General features: G+C 38.5%; 1 protein-coding gene across 26 annotated transcripts in view; it reads right to left on the bottom strand.

The window, feature by feature from the left end:
- NRCAM (neuronal cell adhesion molecule) overlaps positions 1–26,191 on the bottom strand; it is a 146,453-nt gene that overhangs the window by 82,340 nt on the left and 37,922 nt on the right. For 25 of the 26 annotated variants that reach the window (XM_074539882.1, XM_074539877.1, XM_074539880.1 and 22 more), the window contains exon 2: positions 18,371–18,466. The exons of the other annotated variant lie outside the window; for it this stretch is intronic. The gene's annotated coding sequence lies outside the window, so the exon portion shown is untranslated. The remainder of the gene's footprint in view (positions 1–18,370; positions 18,467–26,191) is intronic. 26 annotated transcript variants of the gene reach the window in all.

The following is a 26,191-nucleotide window of genomic DNA, read 5'->3' on the forward strand; positions in this document are numbered from 1 at the left end:
GGCAACCAGGCTTTTTGTACCCCATCTCATTGTTTTAAAAATGTGTACAAGTTTTCACAGCGCATCACAGGGATCTCTGCATTCATACTCATTTTTAACTTCACAACTCATTCTGTAACAGGAGCTGGTTCCTTTAAAAAGGAGTCACTTGGAAGCATTGCCCGTGAAATCATGGAGAGGGTAAAGATGAAATAAGATCTTTTTTCATTCTTCTTTAATCTTGATAGTGAGTTCCCAGCATAAGGCTGGGTCCAACAGTTTAAATTAATTTTCACATATAATGTTTGCTGGTGGGTTGTTGCCAGGTAAGATAGTAAATTTCTCCTTAATTAAACCACATTCCTTTTTTTTTTCCACAGCAGCTGATAATCTTGGCTATTTTCAATGCTGCAAGATGTATTCACATCAGTATATGCTGGGAAAAGTATGATACACCTTTTGTTTAATGTCAAAAACCAGTATTTCCAGACATAAAATCAAGATTGGCATGACCAAGACTCTCTGAACTTCACACATAAGCTTTCTCACATATTTAATCAGAGAAAGTTTACCCTAAGTCATTATGCTGGTTTGGCAGAGATATTGAATGTCATGGGGAAAACAGAAAGAGGAAGAAAAGTCTCAAATATTTAAAATGGACAGAAGTGTAGTTAAAGTATTGTTTCAACAAAATGAATCACTTCAGTGTATATGAATCAAGACACCTGCACCAAAACAAATCTCCCATTTCAAAAATCTGAGTTCAGAAAACAAATAAAATTAAACCTGAACAAACTTGACTGCTGGGTCTATAAATGAACTCATCTATACAACTGGTTTTGCTGCTATAAAAGCATTAAGGGCCAGGTTAGAAAAGTAGTTTCCCCTTTATTTGCCAGCAATCACGGTAATCTCTTGATCATTGAAGTACTTTATCATAAGGTACTTTTCAGTACTTAAATCTTTCATATACCCTAAACAACTCCTGGTATGGAAAAAGGAAGCTTCACAGAGACTTGAACCCAAAGAAGAAATGACTTTTCTTCTTTGGGTGGCTGGGTGGAGTCACAGAATTATGTAGGGAAGTTATTTCCACAAATTAAAATAGAACCTTTGTGTGTGTGTGTGCAAAGGGGTGGAATTATACCATGCATTCACTGGCTATACTCCCTTCTTTTTGCAACAACAGACCTTAGCAGTCTCTCCAGCATTTCCTTTTACTTAAATGAAAAAAATGGTACTTCATTTAAGGGTGAATTTTCCCACTGGACTTGCTCTGATCTAAAGAGAAGTAGCTGTCAAGAAGACATGAAGAGGTCCTGAGCTCTTCTGCTCCTCACTGCAAGCTCCTGCCCTCTCCCCTCACATTTAAGAATTGTAGCATCCCGAGAGAGGTACGTCAGTTCATTGATCCAAGAGACTGCAAACCTCTGCAAGAAAAGATTAGGTTTTGACATGACAGGGATTTCCTCAAAGAAACTACCTCTTTGGGATAACAGCCTGAAATTAAAGAAGGTAAAGCAGCACATGAAACTGTATCCCCAGCCTAAGATGTCATGGATGTGAGGTGAATGTAATGCTGAAGTATTCCCATCGCTCTACACTAACTCTGTTCCTTCCTACATAAGCATTGGCAAGGAATACTCTGCAAAGCCAAGGACAATTCCTTCTGAAGTAGAGTCAAACATCTGAAAACGGATATGTAATATTGATTTAAAAAAATCAAATAAAGGTCCTACTATCTCTGACTTAATCCATTTGACTCAGAGAACAGTGAGTCAGTAACATCCACTGATTTTTCAAATCACTACCAAGTACATAAAAGTTAAAATATGTTCCTCAAACACAGCCTCGCAAACAGGCTTTCTTTTCACCTACTTTGCTATGGCAAGAACTTCTCAGAATTGCAGACTTATTGCTTTCCCAAGGAATTCTGTCACAGTCTTCATATTTTATTTATACTTGGCTTTTTCATTCAGACTAATCAACCATCCAGTATTTTGAACTGCTGATTATTCTGAATGACTTTCATTCAGACATTGTTTTCCATGACCTTCAGCAAGGAAACAGTTCCTCCAGTGTCTGGGATTCACAAACATACTTTCTTTTTAAACTACTTTTCACTATAGCATCCCATTTCCTTCCAGATTGTAAAACTTTCAGGTTTAAATACATTCAACTGCTGGATGCCACAAACAATCCTACAGTACTCCTAACATGAAAAATCCTGCACTAAAATTTCTACCTCAGAAAACTGACTTCAGTTGTAACAATTTAGCTAAAAAGAGCACTAACTTGGACTGAGTTCTACTTTATTTATATCACTTCACATGCACAGAATTGTACTATTCTCTGCAGAATTTCTTCTAAAGCACACAGGGAAGAAGAGAACAAATTGGATCTCCTGCCTTCACATAACTCCTGTGACATGTCTGTATCACAACAGCAGAGCAATCCATAAAGTCCATACCGATTTTTCTCTCACCATGTCTCAGACACTTTTCATAAGATGTCATAAATTTCACTGTACATTTTTATTAAAAAACACTGACATTTTATTTTCCCATCTTTATGATTCAAAGCATGTCTTTGTATTTCTTTCTAATGAGTTGCAGCATTGCTCCTAGTGTAGGCTGTTAGATATGTGAATTTTTAATTCTGAAGAGAAGCAATATATTCTGCAGACTCCATAAGTCATGTAAAAAGAAATGTCAAGCCTTTATTGCATTTCCCTGAGTTTTATATCCACCAGCCTTTTAAATCGTACTTGAATAAATTAGTATATTTGGTTTATCGGGAATAAAATAATTCAAGGAAGTGTAGGCAACTACTGTACACCAATGTATGCAGTTTTCTGCAAAATAATTCTAAAATAGTATCATCCTTCACATACATTTAACAGAATGTATTTTATAAATAGCATAAATTTTGTATCTGAACGTTTTTATTTCTAACTATAGGAAAATTATGACTAAGACACTCAATTATATCTGAGAAGCTGTCGAAGCCCAGTTAAGTTCCCACTGACTGGGAAGGAGGAGAGATAACTCTCATTTTTACAAAAGGAAACAAAGGAAAACCCAGGGAACCACAGGCCAGTCAGTCTCACCTCAGTGCTTGGAAAGATCATGGAGAGCAGAATCTCCAGGAAAGAATACTGAGAGACACGGATGGTGAGGTGGTGATTGGTGACAGTCAACATGGTTTCACTAAGAGAAAACTGCCTCACAAACAATAGGATGACAGCATCAATGGATAAGGGAAGAGCAACTGACATCATCCCCCCGGATTTTGTGAAGCGTTTGACACTGTCCTTGCACTGTCCTGCATCCTTGCCCCTAAACTGCAGATAAATTGATTTGATGGATGGACCACACAGTGGCTGGATGGCCACATTCAGAGAGATGTGGTCAATGACTCGATGTCCAAGTGGAGACCAGTGAGAAGTGGTGTACCTCAGGGGCCAGTGCTGGCACCAGGACTGTGTCACATCTTTGTCAGTGACACGGACACTGCCATCCAGTGCACCTCAGCAGGTCTGCTGGTGACACCAAGCTGTGTGGTGTGGTCAACTGTGGCATTCACATTTTCTGGAAAAATCCTGGGCAAAGGGATTTTCCCAGAAAATGTGAATGTCACAGTCAACATGATGGAGGGAAGGGGTGACACCCAGAGGGACCTACACAGGATTGAGAGGGGGGTCTGTGCAAACCTCATGAAGTTCCACAAGGCCAAGTGCAAGACCCTGGGTCAGGGCAAGCACAAGCACAGGCTGGGCAGAGAACAGACTGAGCAGGCCTGAAGAGAAGGTCTTGAGTGTGTTGAAAAGCTCAGCATGACCTGGCAATGAGCACCTGCAGCCCAGAAAGCCAAACATGTCCCAGGCTGCATAAAAGCAGCGTGGGCAGCAGGGCAAGGGAAGATATTCCCCTCTATTACTCTGCCCTCATGAGATCCCTCCTGGAGTGCTACATGCAGGTCTGGTGTCCCCAACACAAGAAAGATGTGTCTCTGTTGGAACAAGTCCAGAGGATGGTAACTAAGATGATCAGAGGGCTGGAGCACCTCTCCTATGAAGACAGGCTGAGAGAACTGGGATTTTTCAACCTGAAGAAGAGAATGCTTTGGGGAGACTTACAAGTTCCCCTAAAGGGGCCTAAAAGAAAGCTGGAGAGGGACTCTATAAAGGCAAGTATTGACAGGACAAGGGGGAGTGACTTTAAACTGGAAGAAGGTAGGTTTATATTGAATATTAGGAAACTATTCTTTACTGTGAAGATGGTGAAGCACTGGAACAGGTTGCCCAGAGAAGTGCGGATGTCCCATCCCTTAGGTGTTCAGGGAGAGGCTGGATGGGGCTTTGAGCAAGCTGGTCTAGTGTAAAGTGTCCCTGAACATGGACCTTTCCAATCCAAACCATTCTATTTTTCTATAAAAACTATTGTGCAAGTGATAAAGTTACTAACATTTTATACTTATGTGTGTATATATACATATACATATGCACACATACACATATGAAAATAATATTTAGTCCGTTCTGTCACAAATTAGAGCTATATTTCTCAACAGAATGAGAATTTGCTGTTCTGATGACTACACTTCTTTAAAAAACCACCCTGATTGCAATTTCTGTGCTCACTGAATCTTAAATACTTCTGGCACAACACAGCTTTTCAAATTGCACACTAGTTTGCAAATTATATCATTGTTACCCAATAGTCAAATCAGCTATTAAAAAGGAATATGAAAAATTATATTTAAGGCATTTATGAAAAAGGGGTGCAAACAAAGACAGATCATTGACAGAAAATTTGTTAGGTTAATGTAATATTCTGGAATGTGACAAATAGGGAGAATTAACCCAACATTCTCCATCAGAACTCATTGAACTAATATCAGTATTTAAAATCTATTTTTGTCAAAAAACTAAACTGTGTGCCATGTTAAAGAAAAGCTCATAGGAGAATAAAGATTTGCAGAAGGTTGTGGCTACTAATTTCATTTCAACTGTTGGTATCCGTTTAGGAAGAAGAAAAAAAGAAAAAATGAACTTTCAAAACACTGTCAATACAGTAAAAGAAGACAAATACTGCTTTTGACCTGAATGCTGGCCGCCAAGAGGCATCCCACTGTGTAGGTTATTCCAAAAAGGAGATTTTAAAAACACATTTAATTCATCTATGAGAGTCCAATGTGACATTCTTTCAAAAATTAATCCAGCGCTATTTTTGTGCTCAAAGCTTCGTGGTCTTTTCAGGCAGCACCCTGGTGGAGCAGCTCACTGCCTCCACTTTGCCCAGGCCACTGACACTGTTCAGGTTCTGTTTAAGCTTCTCCCTCTCTTTCAGCATTGTCAGTGCGAACACACATGCCAGCTGTCATCTTTTCAAATCTGTAGGAATCCTTTATTTGTTAGGAAGTTTCTCTGTAGAGAAATGGACAAATGGTTCTGAGTGGAAAAGCATTTATCTCAGTTTAGCTCTGTCAATACAAACAGCAGTGACTAAGTCAGTCTATCAGCATCAGGAAGCTCTCTGATAAAAATAAATAACCATTTATTTTGTTCTCTAAAGGTAGACCGGTACTTTAGACATGAAAAAAGGGACCACATGCATTATTAACAATAATAGAAGGATGTCAATGGGCACAAGAACTTTCACAGGAAGTTTTCTACTAAGCGAGTTGTAGGTTTAAAGGTGCTGTACACAGAAATTCCAAATTAATTTACACATGATCTTATTGACTACAGAATGCAATGAAAAGCACATTAACCTTTCTTGATGAAAGAAAGCACATTTTCATACAGAGGTACTGGCAGTGACAGTAGGTAGAGCCTTTCCTTTTGCCACTTGACAGAGCGCAGTGCAGTAGGCAGACACAAAAGACACTGGCTACTGTTCCCAGGAGTCTACCCATCCTTTTTTTTACACTATCATGATTTGCTTTAAAGGAATTACAAAACAAAAGTTTTTAGTGAGTAATTAATGGATTAAATTTTTTTTTTTTATTTTGCCAGGTAGAATATTCAATTTCTTCTGTTATCTTGCCATTAGATTAGGTCAGTATTTTCCTTACAAAGCTTGAGTATAAAATTTAACATGAGAAGGATATATCATTTCAAAAAAATTTTTTCCTTTTTAATTCATGTCTGCTTTGGTGGCATTTCAAAAACTAATGAATATACAGACAAATGACTAGATGACAGATTTCAAAGAACTGTTTTTGCTTTTTGTGGCTAAACATTTGACAGTTTTCTTGCAGAAATGTGTTTCCTGAATAACACTTCATAGAAATTCAACAAAAAGAAAAAGAATTTATACTCAAAAAGCTGTAAAAGCCAAAACCCCATGAACTGTAATTATTTTAGAATCTAAGTGGCCATCAACTTTTGTATATCCCAGTCTTTATTGTTTTGTTCTAGAACTGTACACTGTCATTATCTATTCTTTCAGCAGTATTAAAAGGCTTTACAAACTGCTGATACTCAGTCATTTACTCTCTGGTGAAGCCAGAGAGCTTTAAAACATTATCAGAGCACATCACATATCAAAAGACACTTAGCTTCTGCAAAAGAGGGTTCCTGATGCCAGACAGATTACATTATTGAGCTGTTACAGTACTCAGATCTGCTAATTTTTAGAAGGCCCACGAGAGTTCATGAATCCCAAAACGAAACCAAAAGCCTCTGTGGGATATATGAGATTATGTTTTCCTCAGCATGCATTATTTAACAATGTTTCTGCTTTGGATTCCACAAATCCCATATAGATTAACCATTTAATAAAAGCCTGAAAAAGAAGATGCTCCACAGATGCTTTTGCAATGTAACAGGTTTTCTATTTCACAAAAGACTTACAAGGGTTGCAGAAAAAGGAATAACTGGAGAATTTTCATATCACAAATATTAGACTTCACCTTTTAAAACAGAGAGTATGCAATCCCTGGTGTTTAATTAGAAATCTGAAATCACCTACTACTTTGTACTATTCTAATACTGATCCCAAGTGATACGGTAAGCACTTTTTCCCTCTGATGATAGTGCCCACACAGCTACATTATAGGGTCAGTGAGATTTTACCTCAGTTCTGTTGAAAGCTGAGGTCCTTCTTCCTGCCTCTGTCTAACCAGTTTAGGGCCAGAACTTTCAGTTTTCTATCCTGAGATGTATACATGATAATAGAGCTTAATAGGAAAAGCAAAACCCATGCAAAGCACAAAAAGGAATTAATTCACTGCTCTGCAATGTTCAGCCACCCCCAGGAGGGCAGGGCCCCATTATGTGTAATGGTTACTGGGGAAAACAAGCTCCATCATTCCAAATATTCCCCCTGTTCCTCCTCCTTCTCCCCTCTGCACATACTGAGCATGGTGTCATATGGAATCTCCCTTTGGTCAGCTGGAGTCACCTGTCCTGGCTGTGTCTCCTCCCAACCTCCCATGCAGTTCTAATTTCCTGGCAGAACAAGAAGCAGAAAAGGCCTTGGGTCTGTGTAAGCCCTGCTCAACAGTAACAAAAACATCTCTATATTACCATCACTGCATTCAGCACAAATCCAAAAGACAGCCCCATACCATCTCTGTGAAAAAAATGAACTCTCTCCAAGACAAAATCAGAACTCAATGTGTCACAGAAAGCTTTCCATACCTCCTTTCAAATTATTTATGCTGAAAAAAGCATTGTCATCTTTGTACGGATCTACCTACTTGTGTAGACTAGCACAGATGAAAAGAGCTCCAAGAAATTAACTAGAGAAGGAAATCAAATATTCTGAACCTAATTCTATCAGTTTTCCTATATCACCAGGAATGCAACCTCACCACAGACACCCATAGGTAATGAATAGTATCCTAACTTGGTAAGGTCAATAGGAATTCTGCTGCTAAGCTCAATTAGACAAATAAGGTTATCACCCAGATGAGTACAAGTAACGAAGGAGCTACACAACCTGGTACAAAATGGGTTCCTCCTGGAGATAAAATGGAAGGTGTGCTGAACCAATGTGATTTAAATTTAGAAGTGGAGTACACGTCAAGTAATCAGCTTTCCTGAGGTCTGTGAGAAGAAAGCAGGGTGCAACAGAGCGCCTGAGATCAAAGGTGCTGTGCCAACCATGTCTCACAGAAGCCACTGTCAGACAGAGCATGTCCCAGGCAGTCATGGTGCCAAGCAGACAAGGATGGTAACTGCACACACAACAGAGATAACTGGTGACACCTGCCAGGGTGCAGTGCACACACAACATATTGCCCTGCAGCCTCTTTGGGCCCTAAGCCTGTGCTCTTTGTAACCTTTCTCTCACAGGCTCATTTCTCATACAATACCTCTTCATAAAACTCTCCTGAAGGCAGGACCAACAGCGGATCCCTCCACTGAACCACAGGTGCAGGAGAAGAGCTGAACCTTTCCAAGAGATGTGCTACTGCAGCTGCAAGAACAACCATGGGTGCAGGAACATTTGCTGCTACAATCTGCAACTCAGTGTTCCTATGTTGCAGTGTGTTGTAATGTCCTGTTTTAAACTGCCGGGTCCCTTCCAAGGTGTGCCTATACCTCTCTCCCTTCCCCCTCGCTGAGTGAGTCCTGTCAATCAGGCTTAACATTCCAGGAAGGTCATCGTGTGGTTGGTCAAGTTCAAAAGATGCCCCTATGCCCAGAGGTCATTGGTCTGTCTAGGTGTCATCCTCCCCTGAGACCCCGCCCCTCCCACCTGGTTGGTGGCTCACCTGTCCCGGAGCTTAAAAGGTGATTCAGACCATGTGCTTGGCATTCTGTTGGAGCTATTTCCAAGATTCAGACCTCTGTGACCATAGAATAAAGCTCTGGATATCAACCCTCCGGCAGAATCCATCTCCTTCCTCTTCACCTTCGCCTGAAGCCTTCTCTCCTGAGGTAAACGGAGTTCCTAACAAGCCTGGACTTGTTCAGCTGCCCAGCTGCAACTTCCACCAAGCTAAAGGTGTCTCTGGGGTGATACGCCACAGTTGCCGCCTTTGGCCTAGCAGCAAGAGTCAGACTGGCCCAGGCACAATCTACCTGGTAATATTGCGATTCCTATTCCAATATTCGTATATTTGTACTTTTCAAAGGAAGAAAACCTTGTTCTTGACTGGTTAGGTCATTCAATGCTGCACCTATGAAACTCAGGGATATGTAATAACTTGACAATGAACAAGCTGAGAAGATTAAATACTGTATACACAAGACAAGATCCTACTTGAACACCTTGGACCAAACCCAGAAAAAACAGACACATGTTTTCAAGCCCTGAACACCATAAGAAGAGTAATTCACATTGCTGGTTTGGGCATCTATGTCCCCTATTATACTGAACACAAAAGACATTTTTGCACAGTATTCAAACACCTACTTATCTCAGTGAGGAAATACCTACCTAGACAACAGAAATTAATGGAAGTTTTTAAATTCTTTCTCCTGAGTTTAAAATACTATTATATCAGCATAGAATCAGAAAAGAGAACTGCAAACCTTTTGTGCAGTGATGAGAACATATAATGACTTTGAATATGGAAAAAGGATGCAGCAACACTTTGCACATTAGTGTGGTAGAATCACACCAATAATCATAGAATATGCTGCCTTGGAAGGCACCCATTAGGATCATCAAGTCCAACTGCTGGCCTGACACAGAACAGTCCCAAGAATCCCACAGTGTGCCTAGAAGTGTTTTTTAAATGCTTCTTGAACTCTGACAGGCTGGTGCTGTGACCACCTCCATAGGGAGCCTGTCCCAGGGCTCATATAACTACAGAGCAGGAGGAAAACTTTGTAGTAGGCCTTTAGCATTTCATGGTTAAGCTAGCAAAAGGCCCTAAACATGAGACTCTTGGGAGTTTCTATTACTCCATAACCTGGGACTCTGCTCTCAAGAAAAACCTAACTGCTGGTATGAAGTACAGCAAAGAAGTGTTAGTAATAAGGAGTACACTGTGTGTCGAACTCCAGGTATGGTCTTGTGTAGGGCTGCCCTCTAACAGGAACCTCTGATACATCAGTTTCTGTTTTGTGGAAGCTGTCCCTGGTCCTTTAGCAAGTGGGACAGAACACTGTGTTACAAGGTGCTTGTGAAAAGAGAAAACCAAGAATTCTTCTTGGACCTCTAAGTGAAAAGGTTACACCAATGAAAATTACCTTGCATCAATGACAAATCCTTCTGCAACTTCATACAGGTTTTCTGCACAATTTTTGGAACAGCAGTATGAAGAATCAACTCTCAAAATCCTCATCATAACTTACTTCTTTGATAACAGCAAATAAGCATCAAACACCTTGGAAGAACTACTTCGGTTTTAAAAAGAACAGGCATGGATCCAATTCCTTATAGTTTAGGCATAAGCTATTCATCACTTTCCTGCATTGATTCCAAAAAGGAGTCAAAAAATGCTCCATCAGCTTTTCTTGACTTGTGTTAATTTTCAACTGTCTGAACAAAGGATACTTCTATAGTGAGCAAATTGGTTTTAGAAAACCTTCAGATTAAAAGCTTACTTATAAACTAAGTTAAAAGCTGATAGCAGGATTCACGTGAAAATGTTAAGAATCCCAATAGTATTTCACACCAGGTAGGGTTTTTTTTGGGAACTGTGTAAGGAAAGAAACAAGATTCACATGTTAATGTAGAGAAATAACTCTTTTATGGTTCCCATTAAATCCCACAACCACTTTAACATCTGCAGGCTGCATTACTATTTTGTGTCTTTCCAGTGTTTTATATCAACTAATATAATTCATGAATATATCAATTTTCCACATTCCTGAACCACCTCATTGTTCCTGAAAGGATCCCAGAGGCCCAAAACCCACAAACTACTGTTTACTCTTTCAACAGCAAACACTCTACTACCTGAATCGATGAGACATGGAGAAGTATTGTTAAAAAAACAAAGTTAAAAAAAATGGTAGGAAACTTAATCCATTTAATTTGCATGAACTGAAGCTGTCAGATTCTTCAGGGTTCTGCAAGCAGTCCAAGGCAACTGTTTGGATGAATGGTTGCTTTATTCCACACCACCGTTCAATGTATGGTTCTACTTCATAACTTTTACAACTACTTGAACAACATTAATGGGTGGAAGCAGATCATCCTTCTGCAGTCTGCTGTTCTAGATGTGAAGGATTCAATGCCTTCCAAACCTGTGTGGCCTGAGAGCTGCTGGAGAAATCTGAACACACCTGAGCTATCAGAAAGGCCTCACAGTTAGCAGTAGGTTATCTAATATATACCTAGAGGGTTTAAATCTTCTTGCAACATTTTTCTCTTTTCTTTGGCTGGAAAATATCCACTCCTGCCAGCCAAAGATCCATTTTCCTTTGAAGTACTTCCTGGGAATTTAATTGCCCAGTAAATTGCCAACAAAACTTCCAAGGCGCAGATCAGCCCTGAGAGACTCCTGGGAAGCAGCCTGAAATTCATCTTTCCACAGTCAGCAGGGAGGGCAGAGCTGCCCTTCAGTCATAAAAATCAATATTTGACTGGATGAAATTTACTGAGCTAAATACAGCCATATACAGGAGGCAGAAGTTCTCACCATTCTCAGTGGAATCTGACATTCCACTAGAACAATACTTTTGAGAACTGGGATATTCAGATAATTAGTGTCTAACTACATTGGCAATACAACTACAGTCTTTCCTGTTTGAATATTTGTCTTAGAAATTTCAACTTCTGCAGTTATTCAGCCCCCTTATACAGTTTTTCCATTCTTGGCAGGTCCTCCAAATTGACTGTGTACCACACATTTCAGGTCAGCAAGGTTCAAATGATGACACAATGTAAGAAATACAGTGAAGAAGAAAATGGGAGTTAGCAAAAAAAATTTTTTTAGTAACTGAAACAATAGTAGAGTCTCACATTCAACCCTTCTCAAAATAAGTAATTGTCAATAGTAAAACAAAAATACTCTCTCACAAGACAGAAAATATGGAGGTTAAACTAGAATCATTTATTTTAAAAGAAAATGCCAAATAGCTTCAGCAAATATCCTAAAAGTGCTGACTTAATTTAATTTCACAATATTGTAAATTATATAGCTTATGCAGTTCTGGAAACTGTGTTATCTGTCAGGAAAATGTAAACTGAGGTACCACTGAGATGCAACAATGCCTAGCATAGAATGAATTATATATGAATTACATAATATTAGGGTTTGTTGTTTGGAAACAAGTCCTCTACAAAAAAAAAGTTTATGCCAGACTACAGGCCGTTAATCACTCATGACACATTTAACTATTATTATTTTACTGAATATTCTTTAAATTTTCAATTCAGAAAAGTCAAGACTTTTACATGCAAGATACTCAGGCCAGTTAATGGTGCTGGAATACATCATCATGAAGGGTTAACTTTAATGGCATTATTTCAATTTTCATTAAAAATAACCCTTAAGGTTGTAGTGAAGCTAAATTGCTATTATAAGCTTGGTCTGACCTGCTTGCAGAAGCACATGTGATGCATATTTGGAATGCACCAACAGTGCTCCCTCTGTTCACAAAAACAAGCCAGGGATACTAGAGGTGCTTCTCCTCTGTCCCTGCTGAGCTTCTGAATTGCAAATAGGCCAAATTCCTCTACTGAAGAGGCAAAGAGCCTCATGGAAAACTGTCCTGAGGTCAGGCCCCAGCCTCATCCTCCTCTGAAGACAATAGGGGTCACTGAGGAATTAATTCTGGGTGACGAACACGCAGTGTTCTGCTGGGAGCAGTGAGGGCCATAAAGAATAAATGCAGCTTCTACCTGGCTACTCTGAACAATTCTGCAAGTTTCAGAAGGTTGTTTCAGTTTACTCAAAAGAAACTGAGGCTCTGAAATCGTAAGCAATTCCGATCCCAGAGAAGGGACTGGTATTTTTTCCTAGAGATTGATCAACAAAACATATTTCAGAATTTGAAGACTGCAGCAAAATCATGATTAAAGCCCATTCAGTTGAGCAGTTACTATTATTTTCAGGAGAAAATGACTTTCTATCCATTCTGTGCCTTCCCCTGGTGCTACTATATGGTTCTGATACAGGAGAACTAACTGACATAGAAATGTATTGGGAAATTAGGAGAAGGGAGAAATTAGCTGCAACACAATACTTGCCTTATTCATTCTATCCAAAGCACAGATCTAGATTTGCTAGCATATTACATTTTTAGAAATAAATCCACACATTCCAGATACCTCTCCATGTACTACCAATCTGTAACACTGATAACATGAACATCTTGCTGCAGAGATGAACATGTAGTTAAATCAATAACACACAAATGAATTTGCTGTCTCAATGCTTTTAGAATATTAATTCCTTGATAGAAATAGTACAAAACTAAAATGAAGATCTACATTCATTGAATACATTATCAGTATTCACATACCTTTAGACAAAATACAGTCCTGCTGCAAAACAGTAGAAGAATATTCAGATAATTAAAGGGTCATTTAGACTCTGCAAAACAACATCAGCCTTCGGCAAATGCTGAAGCCTTCCAGATATTAAAATGCACAACATTTTCTGCCTTCATTACATCCATTACATTTTTCTGATGCATAAATCTGTCCAGATTATCCCATAATATTATGTATGCTGATTATGTTTTCTAACTCTTCTATAAATTTACAATAAAAACAAAAAACTGTCTTTTTTCCTTTATTATAGACAGTAATAAAAAATAGTGATTTAAACTCAACAATTATTTAAAAAACAATTTATCCCTCTCTATGTTGAACTGTTACCCTTTGCCCTTTATGTTTTGCTGTAATCCCTTCCAGTGGTCTTTTCCTAAATGATTTTGTAAGCTCATCTTTTGCGTCATACAGTATCTGTGTCTAAATTGTGTCAGATTTATAAACTTTACTGTTTCTATACCTCTCCTCTATTTTCCCCTCCATGCTTCTTTATAAAACAAAGATACAACCAAGCTATTGAAGCATTAACTAAGCAAGAGCTAGATGCAATCTAGAAGTTGTCCTATAATTAAAGCAGAATCAGCTACAGAGAGTACTGTTGACTTGGGAAACTTGCAACTTGCTTTTGGTTCTCTTTCTAACTAGTGACACACTCAGAAAATGTTTGATTGCATATTTAGAAGCATCTAACAGACTTCATAACATTTGAAATACTTTTAAATGCTGCTGTTAGTGATCCAGAAAGTTTCAAACGAATAAAACTTGGTTTAATGTTTCTTTTATTTCCTTTACCCTTTTAACATATGCTAAAAAAAAAGTTATAAAATGTTTCTTTATGGCATCAGTGGTTGCATGCACAGTTACCACAGGAACAGACTCAAATTTGCAGTGATGTAGGAGTATCACTTCTATCCCACAGAAATCATCACCCAAAGTTCTTGAGCACGCACCAGTAGCTGAGAAACTCGGGAAATTCACAGCTTAAACACTGTCCTTTTTTAATATATTGAAAAAACACATAGCAAGACATCTAAATAAAGAAGAAGCGCTTAAAAAGGTCCACTTAATCTATATGAAGTGAGAAAAAAAGCTGGGCAAAACCTGATGTTTTGTATGAACACCAAAATTATCCTAGACCCCATACCCTTACTACATTTGGGCAGGCTTCAGTAGAACTAGAGCGGCTGTGATCCCTACATGAGTTACAGCTACTTCTCTTTAAACTCTTTTTAGCTGTAAACACATTTATGAAACATATCAGTTTAGTAACAATAAATGAAAGCCTTGTGGGGTATTTTTTAACATGTATAAATTCCAAAAATCAAAATAGAATAGTTCTCTTTCTTGACCCTTCCATTTTCCAATCTGTTAAAAATGTCTCTGACTTCTGGGGATAATTTCTGTAAAATGCTTACATTTGGTTCTTGAATACAAACCTCCCTTCATCCTTTCTTTGCTGATGTTAAGAAACTACAGATTACTGAAATATGCTGCTTTTTTGCAGACAATTTCTCCTATCAAGTTTCTTAAATTTAACTAGATGATATGCCAGTCTTGTTAGCATGAGGGTGTTTTTCACAATAAAATTTTATGAGAAATAATGTAAACTTGAAAAATTGTATTTCTGTTATTATAAACAATTCCTCTGACTCCTACCAATAAAAAGCACCCTTTCTTAGTCTATCTTAAACAGCTGTGAGATGCCACGTCAAGCCTTTTCTTCTCTTTATTTTCCACTTCTGTCAGCAGGTATTTTTATTAGTAAGAATAGTGAGGAACATAAACAGTTGCTGTATAAACAGTGTTGACAGTAGTTACCTAGCTGACTTCACACCACTTAAGAGTATTTTCAAACTTGACAATATTTAAATAACTCTCTTCACACTTTTAAGTATACCCCAATGAAAAAGCATTACTTTGGAAATACACATTCAAGTCAGCCAAAGCAAAAGTGAGAATATTGTTTTAAACAAACCCTGAACTGGGGAAACACTGATTTCCTGGAGCCACCCTGCCAGCAGCACCTGCTGGGACTGAGACACCCTGGGCAGAACAAACCAGCTAATGGCAGGCTCTGAGTGACAGGAGAGCAGCAGATGTTTATATTGACTTTTGCAAGGCTTTTGACATGGTGTCCCATAAATTCCCCATAGACAACCTGATAAAGTACACACTACAGAAGTGGACAGTGGGATAGACTGTATTCTGGCTGAACTGCTGGGCTCAAAGGGCTGTGATCAGCATGAAGTCTAGCTAGAGAAAAGTCTGCTGGTGTACTCCAGGGATCAGTACTAGGGCCAGTTCCATTTATCTGGCTCATTAATGACCTGGATGATGGGATACAGCGTGCTCTCAGCAAGTTTCCTGATGAAACCAACAGGGAGGAGCAGCTCACAGACCAGCTGGCTGCTCTCAGAGGGACCTTGAAAAGCTCAGCCATAAACCAGCAGGAATTTTATGATGTCCAACAAAGGGAAATACAAAGTCCTGCACCTAGGGGGAAATAACCCCAAGAAACAGAACAGGAAGAGGGATGATCAGCTGGAAAAGGGCTTTGCAGAAAAACACCTGGGGGTCCTCATGGGCTCCAAGCAAGACCATAAGGCAGCAGGGGACCCTTGCAGCAGGGAAGGCCAAAAGCATCTTGTGCTGCCTTAGGAAAAGATGTTGTCAGCAGGTCAGGATCAAGATCATTCTGCTCCACTCAGCACTGCTGAGATGTGCCTGTAGGGCTGTGTCCACTCATGGGCTGCCCAGTAAAAGCAAACATAAAAATCCCAGAATGCAGCCCAGGGTAGGACTGCCAAGATGATTAAGGGATTGGAGCATCTGACATGGTGAGCTTGAAAGCACTGAGACTCCAGCCTGGAGAAGGCTGCCAGGGATCTTATCAACATGTATAAATACCTCAGGGGGACACAGGTAAACAACACTTCTCAGTGGTGCCCAGCAACAGGGTAAAAGGCAATAGCCACAAACTAAAACAGATTAAATTCCACCTAAACAAAATAAAGCCCTTTTCTACTCTATGGCTGTTCAACAGCTGTCCAAGCAGTAAGCTCCTTCACCTGATCAGGGTAGGTGTTGGACAAGACAACCTCCAGACACCCTCTCCAGGTATCCTATGGTTCTTTGTGAAAGAGACAAAAGGAAGGCAAATATATCTAAGTAATATAGACTATGGGCTTAATGTCAGGTGTTTTCTATGCACACACCAAGCCTTCAATAAGAAAAAAAAGTTGCCTGTGTCTGACTTCATTATATGAAGGCAAGTTGTTTATTTGACTAAGGAAAAGCCTCATTGTGCAAATACAACAAAATAAGTTCTTTTTCTCTCCCATACTTTTTCTGATGCCCAAGTCCACAGGTCTAAACAGTATGAGAACCATCTAACATAGAGATTAAGGCAATGTATTTGTCATTACCAGTCAAATTATTCACCTTATTGTCTACTGAAATGTCCATTTGTATCAGCAAACTTCCATCATTGTAATGAATTTCTGTGTGTCTCCTCCAGCCAGTACTCAAGAAGTAAAGCTAGTTTAACCAAAGCAGGGCAATGGGAAATGATCCTTCTCCTTTGATAAAGCCTTTTCTCTCACATCAAAGTATTGACACTTTTGTTTCACAACTGCAGGAAAAATGAGAGGAACCAAGAGAACGTCACAGAGGAAAGCTAGAACATCTCATTCATGAAGAGCAGGCACCTGTGCACTGACCCAATTAGGCATTCAAACACTTGTCACTTTGGAGCTGGCTCGTTGTCACTCATCCAATTAGCCCCAGGGGATGCATTGTATGGTGGCATTCCCTGACAGGAGAACTGGAGCAATGGAGGCAATGAAGGCACAGTGATAGGGTGCCAGGATCCTGGTGAGCGAGAGCAGCCAGTAGCAAAGCCAAAGAACTTCAGAGCTTCCTAAACTTGTTTACCATCCAAAAAGCCTTTCAGAGTCCTCAATGGTCTTTTGGTCTTTTTCTTTTTCTTCAGAGCACTCTAGTTTAAAAACCTTACAGTAACAGTTCTCTTTATCCAATAAAGCATTTAACTCCTGAGTGACTAAGACAAGAACCATTTCAGAAGAGGTAAAAAACAAACAAGCAAAGTACCTTCATTGCAGAAAGAGATGCTTCAAATGTTACTTTCAGTAACACTGCCAGGAAGTAATTCAGAAGTCAAAATGCTTCAGTGCCCATCTCCTCCCTTCTCTGTTTTAAAGCTATTACTGATGCTTTTAGGTGCTCTGTCTGCTTGACCACATAAATGAGGGATAAAATGCTTTACAACCATCCACAACTACATACTGTAAAAGATATAAAAGTTCTGTTCTACTGAACTACATACTGTACCACATTCAAGATCCCCAAATCAGATTTTTAGTTTAAAGAAAATCAGACACTAAACCACAGATGACTATTCAGCAGCTACTACTCACTTCAAGTAAAGCTATCAATCATCTTAGGCTGAGAGAGCAGGGAAGAGTTCAGGGGGACTGGGAAAAGGTGTTACAACCTAAACCATTTGAGCAAAGATTTCAGAATGTTCCCATCACTGAATCTGTGATCTATGCTAGAAGAAAAAACTTCCAATTTTTTGGTACAATATTTCATGGTCATTCTAAGTCTATTTTTCCTGACTCGCTGTTTCACTACTTGAGTTGCCCTGACACCAGTAAAGAACATCAGAGATGATTAAGGCTACCTGCAATTATGTGAAACTATGAAATATTTTTAGCTGCTTTTCTAGTTAAAATATTTTGATAAGCCCTTCAGTTAAAATCTGATATGAAATGAAAAAAAAAAACAAACCTAACATAAATCACAGACTATTAACTCAGACAAACATGAAAATGCAGGTAAATGCATTACATGTTATATGACTATCCTGGAAACCTAAGAGATAGAAAATCAATACCAGTAGTTTAGGGCTTTTCCCCCACTTATCATGGGAAAATAAAATTTAGAGGGAAAAATTATCTCACCTTTGTATAAATAACTTCTGAGAAAGTTGATCTCTCTCTTTACTTTTCCTTCTTTTCTTATCTCCTGTACGACAGCTCTTTATTTCACTGCCTTGCCTGAAAAAAAAATAACACACAACATGAAATATTTATTGAGGTAAATAATTACATTCACTCTTAAATTACAACAAATATTTCATATATGTCTTTATAAACTGCAATACTAAATTCAGTTAAGTCAAATGAAATTGTATTTTAATAATAGCTAATTAATATGTTGGGCCAAAGAAAAAACAAGAAGCAGTAGAAAGAAAAGCAGCTCCCTAGGTTTCAAAGTTGTGTTTTGTATTCAGCTGTCCAAAACAGCCACTTAGATCAAACTAGAGCAACCATGGTTTATCCAGGTTCTCTGCACCATTGGTAAAAACCAGTCAGTGCTTCACAAAGCTTGGGCAAGACAATTAGGAAGCTTCTTTCCAGTGTTCAGTAACACACATCCAGTAAGGCACTGGGTGCCTGAGGAGTAAACACTTCAGTGCTCTTTGTGCTATGGGTGCCCAGAATTCTAAAGACATGCACTGGGAGAGGGGGCTGCAAAATGGAAATGTTTGGTCACAAACAGTACTTGCCCAGAAAGAGAGGGCTGGGAAGGGAAATTTGTAATTTATCTTAAACTCCTAATTTCTAGAAGAACATCCTAAATTCCAGTGGATGGATGGGACTCACACTCTCTGCTCCCCTCCTCACTCAATTTAAAAGCACAAAACAAAGAAAGAGAAGACAGCAGGAGAGGCTCGTTTTGAATTCAGCTGCTACCTTCTTCATTTATTGACAAGAACTCTGCAGTCAGTTCCTCTTATCTGTCACTTTTTGTTACTTTAACCTATCTTAAACACATTTAATGTTTTGTTGAAAACAAGTTGTCTATCTTTCCATAGTAGTGCACATGAGGAGTCAAACTTTCAAGTAAGCAAGGTTCAAGAAGGACCATGAATTTTAAAAACGAGCTTCCAAAACTTTCTGAGTAGTCCCCTTATCATCTTTTAGCTTGCCACAATATGCTGTCCTTATTTCAGTGAACTGGTGATGAATTGCAGCAAACAGCAACAAATTAGCATCACTGCAGCACCTGTTATTTTGTGTTCTGCACATAAAAGCATATACATTTTATTTTCAGAAAGTAATTAAAGTTTCTTGTTTAGTCTTAACTGCAGATTGGTGCTGTATTGTAAAGTAAACCACAAGATTGCAACATCTCAGCTTACAATGCTGACACAGGAATATCAGTTTAGTTTCTCATCAAATTCGTAATTCGGTCATACAATTTCTTTCCATATACTTTTAAAAGCCTGTTTATTGTTAGATTGGCCTGCCAGTTGGTCAAACCTTAACTGTTGACTAGAACTCCCTTGTAGCTATTTATTTCAGTAACAACAAAACACTTCTCATAAATTGCTTTTTATCATGCTCTTCCAAAACCTTGGAAACAATACATTATCTTTGTAACATCAGGAGTTTTGGCATACATACATAATTTATTTCACTGGGCTGGAATTCTCTTCGGAGATTCCCTTCATTGCCCTAATCTTTATTCAGCACTCAAATCACTTCCAACCCCCTGTCTCTATACTCAGCTGGAAAAGCTGCCTGCAAACCAGCAGGACTTGGATGAGCCAAAGCCAGCAGAGAACTTGTGTGCAGCTCCAAACTGACCACAGCACAGCCTGACAGTGATCACACAGCTCCCGTGACACCAAGGTACCAGCTACATCCACCCTGCCATTCACGCTGCCTCCATCCCCCAACAAGCTGTCTCCAAGACAAAAACTGAGCATGCTTTAGGGAATGTTCCAGCCTGGAGAATCCTTCCAAACAACAGCATGGGTAAGGCTGCCTTAAGTTTTGATTCTCCACTCTTGACAGCCCTGCAATTCTCTCCTGCCAGGCACTGCATCCTCATTTGCAGCCTCTGCCTGTGTCCATGGGCAAACTGGAGCAAACCCTAGGATTTAGTGTTAGCCTGTAACACCATGGCTTTGGTGGGCCGCAACACAGCTCCCACCACCCCAGGTACTCTGAACTAAAAGACACCAGCTGCTTATCAGGGCTGCAGGAACACCACAGCTCCCAGACCACATTCAAGATTATGGCCAGGCTTCTTTTTTAAGAGACTCATTTTCTAAAGCATTAAAATGCAGATGTAGCCCAGCCCTTGCCAACCAGCCTACCTTAATGACAGGTTTTTGTCCCTGTCCTCTTGTTTTTGCCATTTAAGAACATCTGTAGCCTCAAGGGCATTGTTTAAAAGTTAGGCATGTTCTGAAACCCAGGGATGACTTGCATAAGATCTCATGTACAGCAGAAAACCACAGCTCTGTTGACACCATGGGTAATCTTTTCAAGACTTCTAAGATTCACTAAAAGAAGGGGAAAAAACGAGTAGGAAACAAAAATCAAGGAGGAGGGTAAAAATGATGGTTCTAAAACAAGTCCATAGATTAGATGAAACATGTATTAAAATTTATGAGATATATTTGGGGTCTCATAAGTTGCTTCATCACTAGCATATTGTGGAAATGTAAAGCACACTTTTAAGTTTTCTGCACCTGACATTATGCTTACTGCATACTTATTTGCCCAGATATTAATGAAATAACTATAACTTACATAGTATTGTTGCTTTTCTTGTAAAACTGTTGATAGACTGCATGGAAGCTAAATTTAGAAAAAGAAATAATACACAGATACCAATAGGCAACTATGCAAAAAAGTTCACATGTGAAAAATTCAAAATAAAAAACCCCAATTTTTTATTCCATAATCTGATTGACTAAATGGTTTTACATAAAATGTACTCACAACTATTCTTTAAAATGTCAAGACACTTTAATATTTTTAATGCAACCTTAGCTGCATAGTCTCACTATTGCTTTTTTCTCATAAAACTAATAACATATCTATATACACATATATTTAATTCAATTTCTGTTTGCTTTACAAAACTGTGCAAAGTTCTTTATCATAAAATATTTGCTTTGTGATATTTAATGTGTTTAAGCACAGTTCTATGCAATCCAGTATTGCAGAGCTCCATTGTTCAGCCTTGTGTAATTTCTTCTTTCAGAGCTAAGGATTAATGAGGAGTTCTCAGAAAGGAGAAACCACCCTGGCTGGCTGATGAGGGCAGTGATCCATCTTGCTGTCATCTATCTTATTTCTGGGTGTGCCCAAACCCAGATGTTTCTGCCAAAGTAAAAATGGAAAAAAATACACTCAAAATACAACAAAGGTAGATTTTTGGTTTTTTTCATTTCTGATACACACACCCTCATGAAGACACTTCCCAGAGTGGGTAATCCAGCCTAGGTTATATTAGCATCCGTAAGGACAATCCCCAAATTTTACTCATATTATACTAGTCAAAACAGAACAGATGTCATCTGATTTTTAATATGTTGCAAAGCCACGCCCTTCCTCCATGGATACAAATGATAACCTAATTCTGTCAATTCCTAAACTATTAATCAAAGTTGAATGTTTCAGTAAGTTACACAGCATAGGTTTGTTCTCCAGTTCAAAGTCATAACCTGAATTTTTTCATGATACTTCATTCCAATAAATCAAATTAACTAACACTAAGGTAGATCAATGTCAACTATTTGGGTGAGTGGGAAGTACCAAGGTAAAGAAAGAAACTCAGCCATTACCTTGTGCATGTAGCTACACAGCTGTCATGGTCCTCTTCCTTTTATTTTGGTGGGTTACTTTTCCTTTTCTTCCTTTTAGTAAGTGGTAAGAATTTTTACCATGCTTCCCTCCATGTTGCAAGCTTGACAAAACTCTGGTGCTGAGCCCTGCTGCTGCTGGCCTGTGGGCAGGGCACACACAAGAGGGGCCCTTTCCAGGCACCCGGTGCTTTGTCCTCAACCCTCCCGAGCTTCTGTGTGATCAGCACAGCCTTTGTGGCCATACAATAGGGGTTAAACATTTCCCTGTATTTACAGAAAAGCAGAGCTAAATCTGCTTAGCCACATCAACCTTTTAATAAAATTACACTCACACTATTAGGGCATTTTTCCATTTGTTTTGGTTTTTATAATTTTTAGTTTCTCTTAAAAAACCAAAGGAACATATTATATAGGGGTTTTTTATGTTTTTCGTATGTAGTACATTGAAAATGCAATCAACATTAAGATTTTTCCCCAGATCTTACATCCACAATCTCCTTCCAAGCAGCTACCTGTGACTCGCCTATTTACCCAGAGATGTAGTTTAATTTCTCCCTTACATTTATTCTCCTTCACAAATTGCCAGTGGGACAATCCCCCATCTCCAACAGGGTGTCTAAGCGACAGATCCCTGCAAAAACTACAATCTGCACTCAGTGGTGAAATTCCAGTGGAAGAATGTAAAAATGTACTGAGAAATAAAGGAAAACATTTTAAAGAGTCAAATGTGCTTGCCCACATTCCTACAGACACCGATCTCATATGCCACATGAGCCTCTGGACCACCCTTCCTTTCCAAGGAACTACCTTGAAGTAACACTGGTATAAAAAACTAACATTTTTTTCAACTCCTAAAGAAAGTTTTTAAACAGTTTTTTTCTAGTTTCTTCTGTTACAAATCCAGGTTTTTCCCTTTGTTGGTTTTTTTTGGTGGGTTTTTCTTTTTCTTTTTTTTTTTGTTGGTTCACTTGGTGTTTTTTCGCTTGTTTGATTGATTGATTTTCTTGTCTTGGTTTTGTTTGTCTTTTTTCTTTTTTGTTTGTTTGAGAGGGTTGTTTGTTTGGGTTTTAAGTCCAGTTAAAACATTTCTGACTTTAAGGGTTTTGCATCTTTTTATAGCTAGCAGGATGAATTCTGTCAGTCTCTATTAGCACCAAAACCAGTTCAGAACAATAACTCCATCTGGTCCTTTTGAAATCTATTCCAGTTTTAAGATCTCAGAACAATATTTTTCCTCACAAAAGCATGAGCTGGAATTAAGAATCTACTTTAAAGCAGATTGCCAGTGAGGTTCAATAATGACTGCATCCACCTGAACTCTTAAACTTGACAAAATAGAACCAGAGTATGCTAATTTGAGATCTCACTTCACACGTGTCTTGATTCTAGAGCTGCTAACACTCAGCTGAGAAGGACAAAAAAAATCAGAGGTTAATTACCATTACAGATCATTAATTTTTTTACGTGGAACTTCATCATCAAATAGTTCTGTGTTGATTAGGCAAAGCCTCTGTCAGCTACTAATCTTTAACTTCACATTTACAGCTGTACATTCAAACAACAACAGCAGACAAGAAACTGTAAATAAGAAGCTACTTACCATGCCACAAGCATGGCACAGTATTCATCTATTTTTGCTTAGTAACATTTAATTCTTGGAAAAGCTCAATTCTCAAAATAGTTATTTTCATGGTTTCAACCATTCCTTCCAAAATAAAGTCCCAGAAGAAAACTATTTGGGTAAGGCAGTAGCTTTAACTATTTGCTCCCCTCTGCCTTTGACAGCATATTAGATCAAGAAATCAGCTCATATATAACCGGTTGACAGAGTTTTTGTGTTTAACTGTGTTTAAGCAGGAATTGTCCTCTGAATTTTAGAAGTGAATGATGGAAGGGCAGGGCTTATTTTGTCATCTGATTGACCAAGCCTAATCAGAATTATTTCTGCACACTGCTTCACTACAGCTGTAGATCCATTAAACACTAAATGCTCCAGAGGCCCAGTCCCCTTCAGCTTCCCACTGCGACTCCCATCTTTCAGACAGTAGCTACCCTGTGGGCTACTCACAACATTCAAAAAATGAAGGTGTTATATTTAATGAACAGCTCAAAACCCATAGCAAAATCTGTCACTTGAATGCCAGGACAGCAGCTATCATAATAAAACAGGCTCTTTGTGGTAGAGACTTAAAAAGAAGCTTTTGATATGGTTCCCTTACTTTCCAATACATTTCTATTAGGAGAAGGTTTTCAGTCACAATAGCTTTTTTTCTTCAACAGAAATAATCATGTCTGCCTCTGGAAATGTTCACTGAGATGGGCACTTTTTTTTTGTAATCATAATATTACCCTTTAAAATCTTAGTACTATTTTAGCTTCAGGAAGCTTTAAACTAACATAACCACTAGCAATGACTTAGTGCACAATTTACTTATTAACAAAACCATTTTTTGGCCTCTTGAACTGTTTAAGCAGAAAAAAACTGATATGCACATACAGCACACAATTCCTTACTTTGAGATCTGCTTGTTAGAAAATATAAAAAAAAGAAACCTGAGAAATGTCTAGGAACTGTCGATACACCTAAGAAATTTTGAACAGATTTTTAGCTTTCCTTTCCAAATGTCCTCAGTTCTTTCCAGATATATGATAATACTCAGGAAAATACACAAATCACTTATGCTGAGGTCAAATTCACATTCCCATCAAAATTTAGTTGGGCAATACTCATCTGAGACCATGGTGCTGCTCAACCCCTCAACCCCAGGGACAGGCTTTGGACTCTGGGAGGTTGGACTGGGCAAACACATACGGGATCTGTAACTCTAAAATGCAGCATAGCTCACAATTACCCAGGAATGGGGCAAAGGAAGACTCAAAAAAAAAGCTGCTCCTGCAGTTAGGTTAGAGCAATGAAGAAGATCAAGGCTCACAATCATGCCATGATAATAAAATGGGCTGCTTCTTTTACCTGTTACTTTGCACACTGAATGTTTTTAAAGGTTCAGCATGCCTAACAATTACAACTGAAGTCATGTCAATAGTATAATTTTTAGAGTACAAATTTCAGTATTGAAATGTACACTATTTATGTCCACATGATAAACGGTAAGATGGTATTTCAATTTGATGATTACACCAGGACCAGGATTAAGCATCCTGGATCATACTACTATTACTACTACTATTGTTTATTTGAAAATCAAGAGGCAAAATGTTTCCATTTCCTACATAAGAATTAAAGAAATGCATACTCTTGCTTTACATGTTTCGATAGTTTCATCTTCTCTTTGCCATGTTTGTGCACGTACAAACTTCATTTTTTATTTTCCAGCTTCAATTTCCTTTACTTTACCAGTAAAGTTTTCAGCAATCATAATTGCGTGCAAAAAGTTTGAGTTTCTTTATGAAAGATACCTTTATGATTATGGAGTCTGAAAATACTTTCAAATAGAGATGACGTTCAAAAAGACAGTTTCACAGGGATAACAAGATATGCAAGGTGATTATTCACTGTCACCTGCATATCCTTATCCCAAAAAATTCAACCTAAGTACTTGGGCTGGGAGGTGAATTTCAGGGAGTATCTAATAAGTCTAGGATATTACAAACAAAAATTACGAAGAGCAGGACCCTCTAAGGATTACAGAATTTATTTATTTACTTTAAAACTTCATCATAACCACTTCTACTGGTTTTAAGCTGTTACCACTGAAATTTCATGAACATACTTTAATTAAATCCATTGCTGTTGCTCTTCCAGCAATCATTTATTATTCCTTTTGGATTTTCTTCCTACAAAAAACAGGAGGCTCAATACAAGAACATAGCCAGTTACTTCTTACCAGTCACTACATGGTAGGGAAAGCAGGTTAAGTAATTTTTAACTAGACTTGAGTAATTATTCTTTCTTCCAAAATAATTGTAGCCTATATGTCCTGATCACAATTTTTAGACTTTTGTCTCCTTTCTACATTTTCCTGAAGTTCATGTTACCAGCCAAAGCAGACTATCTGCCAGCTACAGAAAACCCCTTCTCACACACATTGGGGATGCAGACTCATGCAGGTCCCATTTCTCTAAATCCTTTACAGGCAGAGCCTTTGTTCACATA

Source organism: Zonotrichia albicollis, chromosome 4 (assembly GCF_047830755.1).
Source record: "Zonotrichia albicollis isolate bZonAlb1 chromosome 4, bZonAlb1.hap1, whole genome shotgun sequence".
Lineage (NCBI taxonomy): Eukaryota > Metazoa > Chordata > Aves > Passeriformes > Passerellidae > Zonotrichia > Zonotrichia albicollis.